Below are 9,219 nucleotides of genomic sequence, written 5' to 3'. Positions count from 1 at the left end.
TTATGTATTATACATATAATCGTATCGTTTAATCAATCGAAATAGATATCAGTATTTGTAATACAGAAATGGTATTTTTTTTAAATCTTACAAAAACATATTACAAGTCTGATATCGGTTATTTGCAATTAATATTCTATTTAAAACTTTTGTTTTTCTTTACGATCTATTTAAAAGCCAAACATAGAAGACAACAAACTCAATAAGATAATAAATTTTATAAATAATGTATTAGCTAATTATTTCAGTCTATCAGACATGGAAAACGGTATGTTACTTTGAAATATTTAAGTCTAATACAATTAATATATTAAAATAATTAAAATATAAGAATTGAGAAAAAAAGCTATAACTAGGCAAACCTAACTGTTTTGGAGCAAACATCTATTTCAAACTAGGTCCTATACGGGCTGTAACCGGGCATACCTAACTGTGAGTCTTGGGGAAAAAGTTGTAAATTTAAACCAGGCCCAAGTTCAGGCAAGCCCAAATTCAAATATCCTAAATAAGCCCTGAATAGACCCTGAATAGGTTTCAGTCCGAAAAGCCTTTATTTTGGATGCCTAAGTAACGTCCGTATGGGGCCAATATTAAATAGGGCATGCCTAGATGAATTTCCACCCGGGTAGACGTAGATACACATAAATTTTCAAGCTCGTTGATCTTTCAAATTAGATATTTAAATTCTAAGATTAGATATCTAATAATTTTTAATTCTAAGAATTCAACATTGCATTTTTGTATAATTCACATTCAAAGCTATTTCCATTTGATACAAATGCGCCGCCAAATGTTTGTATAAAACAAATCTCATTATAACATATTAATATACATTAACAGTTTTAAATATATTGGATTATAAATAAGTAAAATAGATTTTAAATTAAACTTTTTTTGTTTTTGTTTTAAATTAAACGGTTTTTTTTTGTAAAGTCCATCCTCAACCATAAATAATGTTCTTCTTTATTACAAAAAATATTACCATGATTAACTTTTTCCTCATACTGATAAAAATATGACCCGTTTAGATAATTAGAGAAATAAAAATTATTCATGCATTCATGACATTTTACATATTTTTCTATAGAAAATCTGTTGACAATTCTTTAAAAGCAAATATAAAATTTACGTGTTTTTTTGTAAATTGTATAATTTAAACAATAGTAAGTTATCAACAATACAAACAATTATAAAGGATTCGTTAATGCTAAACAAAAATAATATGATAAACAGGTCAATGTATTGAGCCAAGACAAATTTTCTTAATACATTACAATTAATTAGATAAACATTATATAATTATAAACGCGACTTAGACTATACTTAGACTATACTTAGACTATACTTAGAAAGGGACTAAGTATAGTCGAAACGTTTCTTTAACACAGTGTTATTAGTCACGTTTATAATTATATAATGTTTATCTAATTAATTATAATGTATTAAGAAAATTTGTCTTGGCTCGATACATTGACCTGTTTATCATATTATTTTTGAATAGTGAGTTATTATTAATAATATGTAGCTTTTCTAAAATTATTTTTGTATTTTTTTCTTTCTTATAATGTGACATAAAACATAAAATTGTCGTAAAGCGTAAATCAGTAACACTTAATTGTGTTAACTCTATTATAGTTCTCTATTACAAGAACAAATCATTGATGTGTCTTTTTTTCACAACATAATTTTAATGTATTTAATTTCTAATCTTTTTATTTTAGAAACTTTAATGTTTTAATCATATATATTTTTTAAAAATAATATATCAAAATATAGACGTATATTTATTTACAAAATTGTTTTACTTTATTAATTTATTTTATAATTTTATAGTTAACTTTTCTACTATAAGATTAGATTTAAATTTTGTCATTACTGCATGCCTATTTTGGGACCTAATTTTTCAGAAATTTATTTTTAGTTCGGTTAAAAAAATATTAATTATTACAAAATTAAACAGTATTATAAAAACTTCTACACCATGTAATGGAAGACATTTTTTAGTTTATGCTTTTGAAGTTTTATTTTTCGCTTTCATTTGAGAAATATTATCCAAAAACGAAATGGTATATGTCAGTGTTGATAACTTTCTCTACATTTTGCTTAATGGCTGCGTACAGAACAAGCAGCTTTATCAAAATTCTTTAATATGATTATTTTGATCAATTGATTGTTGCCTTAATAATTAATTACTGTCGGATCTAAATATATGAACCCTATTAAAGACTACAGTGATTACAAAGCTACTTTTTCAATTCAATTAACTATTGAACGCAGTCAATGTTAAAAGTTATATGCTAGCTATTTTTATAATGTAAATTTTTCTATAATCTGCTCAAATGTTTTTAAAAAATGTTGATATGAACATAATTCATTGTTTGTAACAGTAATATATATATATACATTTTTATTTACAGAAAAAACTTCAAAATATGAACATTCCCGAATTTTAAGCATAATCGTCTATATACTAGCGCCTCTAAACGTGTAGCTCGAACTACGTAGCCACGTCCACAAATATTTTCGATGGGTAACATATTATTTCCGCAAATATGAAGACTGATAAATTATGTCGGCACACAATCAATAAAAACTTGAAAAATTTATTCAAGTATTAATATAAAAATTATCATTATTTGCAACAAAATTTGCTATAACCGGAGAATAGCATTTTATTTTATTTTGAAAAATTAAAGTTATAGTATATATATTTTATTTAAAAAAATTTAACTGCAATCTATATTTACATATTTTTAGGTTTTTCGAAAAAGAGCAGTCAAAATTTAATGTCACTTATTACAGAGCACAGTAATAGTAAACAAATATTTTTAATTACGATATTTTTTATAAATATGAATTATCTATTTATTATTAATTTATTTTTACACAGATTCCACAAATGATAACATTACAGAAAAAATTACGCATGATATTGATATACCAATATATTAATTTCTCAGAAAGAAAATAGCATACATGTCACTCATGCTTTAATAAATAATATAACAAATAATATAACAAAAAATATTCAAAATAAAATGGAAAACCAGGAAAAATATCTATCAAAAATTCAAGCAATTGTTAATATAATTTGGCAAAAATAAATAATAAAAATTATAATAAGGACGATTTTGTACTACAAAATAATAAAATAATATTAATATAATTTAAAACAAATTAATTGGAAGTTATTTACTGTAATAAAAATTAAATGTTAAGAATAATATTAAATGAATAATAAAATCGTTATTGTAATAATAAAATAGCATTAAAAATATATTTAAATATCATTTATTTAATGTTATTTAGAAAATGTTTTTTAAACTTACAAGAAAAAACCATTTGTACAACATTATTTGCAACGTTAAGACATTTATATTTTAACGTAACGTTATTAGAATCTTAAAATCAAAGTTAAATTTGTTCATAACAATATTGATTACAATATTGATTAAAACCTACATATTCATTAACGTTACATATTATCATTGTAATAACGTTATATTAATAATTTCTTGCTTACTGTGATCTGTTACACTTACCAGTTATAATTTGTGATGCCATCCTATAGCGCCGTTCCACATCCATCGCGTTCTGAAAATGAGAAAGGAATGCAATTAAGAATGGCAATAGGGGTTTCTTTCCCAACCATGGTAAACTTCGTGGGCAACGATTAACGCGTTGCGATCAGCGTTCGAACGTGTATGGATGTACAGATATGCGTTCAAGCGAATTGCGACACAAATTTAACGTACGTAATAATTAAGATACTTAGCGATTAAATACTTTGCAATAGCACTTGTTCTAGCGCCAGCGGGTCGTTCCACATTCGTTGCGTTCTGAAAATGACGGGTAAATGTGATTTAAAATGACGTCAGGCAGTTTTTATTTATCGCGCGATTTCTTGGCTGTCTTCGCGCAATAAGAGAGACAAAAAATAGCCATGGCGCCATCAGCCGGCAGCAACAGATTACACACATTTATCGAATGAATTATCTATCGCTACCAAATAGTCGCTAGATCGATAAGGTCTACGACCTCCTTACTCTGCGGAAGATGCCTAGAAACGGATCATTATCGGTTGATACAACTCTATGCGCGAGATCCGCTCACGATTTTCCGTATATCGACCGATGTAATTTTGTTGAACCGACAATTACAATATAGAATTAAATGCAGTAGATTTCACTTACCAATCGGACGTCGCAACGATATCCGCCCTCGGGCCAATGCGTCTCGGAATAATTGCTACGGATTCTACAAGTGAAAAATGCTGTTAAAAGAGATGCTGGAGTCGTCTGTTTTACCGATTGAACGTTATTATGTTTAATTAAGCCTATTTTTTTACTGATTTCATAGAATTAAAAATCTTTCTCCAGAATTAAAGTATAGACAATAACAAATAGTGCCTATCTATAATTTCATGTAAAAAACAAAAAAGTTAGAAAATTATACTTTTGTGCAGTCGTCTCGTATATTTTTCATCTGTAACACATAAATTTTAAAGACTCTGTACGTACAAATAACTAGTACGCACTAATCTCATTACATGAAAGAACAATAAAATGCTTGCAGAAATAAGCTAGAAGCTAGGGTATAAGAAAAAAGCCTCAGAGAAAATTTCGTATATGTGTGAGTGAGAAATCAGTCCGAGACGATCCGAGGATAGAAACAGAGCACTAGTTTAATTCACAGATTAATATTAATATATGTATTTTAATTCTGGAAAAAAATTTCTAAAATCTATAAAAGAAATATATACGAAATCTCATAAATGATGTGCACAAATGACTCTACATTATCGACCTCGATCAAGTTTGAGAGGCAGTCCAGCATCCCCTTAAACGATAGAACTTTGTTTAAAAATTATAGAAAAACAGCAGTATAAAAGAACTGTCGAGAATTGTCGCCAGATATGTAAAAACTATCCAGCACGACAATTAAATTTAAGTTTCGTGCTGATTTCAGCCATTTAAAATTGTCTACACAAGTTTAAACCATAGAACTCTGTTTAAAAATTATAGAAAAACACAGCAGTATACGAGAACTGCCGAGAATTATCGCCAGATATGTAAAAACTATCCAGCACGTCAATAAAATTCGAGTGTTGTGCTGATTTCAGCCAGATAAAATTATGTACACAAGTTTAAACGTTAGAACTCTGTTTAAAAATTAAGAAAAACACAGCAGTATATGAGAACTGTCGAGAATTGTTGCCTGATATGTAAAAAATATCCAGCACGTCAATGAAATTCAAGTGACGTACTGATTTCAGCCAGATAAAATTATGTACACAAGTTTAAACGACAGAACTCTGTTAAAAAATTATGGAAAAATACAGCAGTATACGAGAACTGTCGGGAATTGTTGCCAGATATGTAAAAACTATCCAGCACGTCAATAAAATTCGAGTGTCGTGCTGATTTCAGCCATTTAAAATTTTGTACAAGAGTTTAAACGTTAGAACTCTGTTTAAAAATTATAGAAAAACACAGCAGTATACGAAAACTGCTGAGAATTGTCGTCAGATATGTAAAAACTATCTAGCCCGACAATTAAAGTCAAGTGTCGTGCTGATTTCAGCCATTTAAAATTGTGTACACAAGTTTAAACCATAGAACTCTGTTTAAAAATTAAGAAAAACACAGCAGTATACGAGAACTGTAGAGAATTGTCGCCAGATATGTAAAAACTATCCAGCACGACAGTTAAATTTAAGTGTCGTGCTGATTTCAGCCATTTAAAATTGTGTACACATGTTAAGCGATAGAACTCTGTTTAAAAATTATAAAAAAACACAGCAGTATACGAGAACTGTCGGGAATCGTTGCCGGATATGTAAAAACTATCCAGCACGTCAATAAAATTCAAGTGTCGTGCTGATTTCAGCAATTTAAAATTATGTACACAAGTTTAAACGGTAGAACTCTGTTTAAAAATTATAGAAAAACACAGAAGTATACAAGAACTGTCGAGAATTGTTGCCAGATATCTAAAAATTATTCAGCACGACAATTAAAGTCGAGTTTCGTGCTGATTTCAGTCATTTAAAATTGTGTACACAAGTTTAAACCATAGAACTCTGTTTAAAAATTATAGAAAAACACAGAAGTATACAAGAAATGTCGAGAATTGTTGCCAGATATCTAAAAATTATTCAGCACGACAATTAAAGTCGAGTTTCGTGCTGATTTCAGTCATTTAAAATTGTGTACACAAGTTTAAACCATAGAACTCTGTTTAAAAATTATAGAAAAACACAGCAGTATACGAAAACTGCCGAGAATTATCGCCAGATATGTAAAAACTATCCAGCACGACAATTAAAGTGAAGTGTCGTGCTGATTTCAGCCATTTAAAATTGTGTACACAAGTTTAAACCATAGAACTCTGTTTAAAAATTAAGAAAAACACAGCAGTATACGAGAACTGTCGAGAATTGTTGCCTGATATGTAAAAAATATCCAGCACGTCAATGAAATTCAAGTGACGTACTGATTTCAGCCAGATAAAATTATGTACACAAGTTTAAACGACAGAACTCTGTTAAAAAATTATGGAAAAATACAGCAGTATACGAGAACTGTCGGGAATTGTTGCCAGATATGTAAAAACTATCCAGCACGACATGTAAATTCAAGTGTCATGCTGATTTCAGCCATTTAAAATTGTCTACACAAGTTTAAACCATAGAACTCTGTTTAGAAATTATAGAAAAACACAGCAGTATACGAGAACTGCCGAGAATTATCGCCAGATATGTAAAAACTATCCAGCACGACAATTAAAGTCAAGTGTCGTGCTGATTTCAGCCATTTAAAATTGTGTACACAAGTTTAAACGATAGAACTCTGTTTAATAATTTTTTCCTACGAATTTCCTCTAACGAAGAGTAGTTGCTGTCAATTTTGGTTTATTTTAGTTAAAATTGATTAATTATAGCAACTCAGGCCATTCCCAATTGCTATTTATCATGGATATAATAAGCTTAATAACAGTGATGTTTTTTTTAATTTATTTAAAAAATAAAAAGTTTTTCAAACAAAAGGTTTGCACTTAAATAATCGAGTTTTCAAAGTAAACATTAGTAAGATTCTTTGCGTTGCCTTTACGTGTGTAACATTTTTAACTCTTATCATAGCTATTGTTGAATACTAAATATTGGACCGAAGTCTATTTACAAACAATGGAATGACTTTCTCAGAATTAAAGTCAAATCTACGAATAAATGAATTTTATTTATATACACACTAATAAAGATTATTCCAAAAAAGTCAATTTTATGTGATCTAAAAATTGGACTTGTCATAAATGTTCCTTTAGACTGTATGCATTTTATGCTATTAGAAATTATGAAAGGTTTAAGTTTTTGGATTAAAGGCATTCACGAAACTCGTCTAATAAAAAAAAATATCGATGCAATCAATAAAAAACTGAATTTAATATACAAATCAACTCGTTATATGTTTGCAAGAAAACGTAGACTAATAACAAAATGTAACAGATGGAAAGCGGTTAAATTTAGAACTTTTTGTTACATTATGGTCCATGGATGATGAAACCATATTTTAAAAAACATTATTATTTGCATTTTCTATTTTTACATTGCGCAATTCTTGCGGATACTAATACGTGACGATTTAATAACAAAATGCATTTAGGCAAATGCATTATTATAATATTTTGTAAAAGAATTTCGTGACTTATATGGATAAGATTTTGTAAATCATAATGTTCATAATCTCATTCATTTAACAGAGGATATAAAGAAATTTGGTTTACTAGATAAATTTAGTTGTTTTCTATTTGAAAGCTATATGTATAAAATTAAAATAATGTGGAAAACATCAAATAAATCATTATCAAAATTCATAAAAAAAATTAACAAATTTGATACTTATTAATATTATTTTAATGTTATAATAAACTACGGTAGAGTTATAATTAAATCTTAATATTTGTTTAGGATTTACAAAATCTTAAATTATTTTTATTGCTTAGGTCGAAGGCAGAGAACGAGACGTAGGTGTCGTAGTCGCAGTCGTAGAGTAAGGCAGAAAAAAACCTAAGTCGTAATATACTACTATTCTAGAGTCTAGAATAGTATACTACGACGTGTACGACTTACGTTTTTCTCTGTCTTACCCTACGACTACGACTGCGACACCTACGTCTCGTTTTCTGCCTTTGGCCTTACTGAGATGTGTACGTTACACTTACCAATTATGATCTGCGATGCCGTTCTATACAGCGCCGGGTCGTTTCACCTCCGTCGCGTTCTGAAAATGAGAAAAAAATTCAGTTAAGAATGGCGATAGAAGTTTCTTTCCTGCCCACAGTCAACTTTGTGAGCCACGATTAACATATCGCGATTTGCGTTCGAACGAGTATGGATGTATGGATACGCGTTCGAGCGAATTACGACACAAATTCAACTTATTAAGACTTACCGATTAAATACATACTTGGCGATAGCACTTGTTCTAGCACTTGCGGCGACGGGTCGTTCCACATTCCTTGCGTTCTGAAAATGACAGGTAAATGTGGTTTAGAATGACCTGAGGCAGTTTCATTTATTGTGCGGATTAACTTCGCGCGGCGATTACACGTCGCGGAGCCAATACGCCTCGGAATTGCTACTGATTGTCACGAATTCCGCGAGTGAAATAAAGAGAGAACGCTGTTAATATGGCGAAGGGGGTACCTTTCCCGCGCGATCGACTTTGGCACGGAATTATTGTCGCATGTTAGAATTGCCCGACCGTTCCACACGTCGCGATTTACGCTACGAGGAATACGCGTTCGAATGAAACGCAGTACAAGCTAAATATGCGTCATATTTACCGATCATATGATTTGTGAAGAACTCTCGATCGGGAGCTGATGTGTCCCGCGTCCCGTTCCGTTCCGGAAGGCATGTGAACCCCTAAAACAGAGAACTGTGTTAAGTTGGCTCGAGTCAGAGATGATCATCTCTAGCGCTAACTTCACGCGTTAAGATGAGTGCTTCTGCGATATATATATACCGTTTTGAACTTTGCGTTTTTCATACTAATAAAGCTAATTATTATTAATTCATGTTTCACAAATTGTAATTACTTTTACATAAAAATAAAAAGTATGCGTACATTAAAATATGAGTTAAATCGATCTCCCACATCGATCGATAATTGATTCGATAGATTCGATATATATATTATGAAAACAATTATCATTAAA

Source organism: Monomorium pharaonis, chromosome 2, assembly GCF_013373865.1.
Source record: "Monomorium pharaonis isolate MP-MQ-018 chromosome 2, ASM1337386v2, whole genome shotgun sequence".
NCBI classification, from domain to species: domain Eukaryota; kingdom Metazoa; phylum Arthropoda; class Insecta; order Hymenoptera; family Formicidae; genus Monomorium; species Monomorium pharaonis.
Note: the sequence above shows the minus strand (reverse complement) of the source record.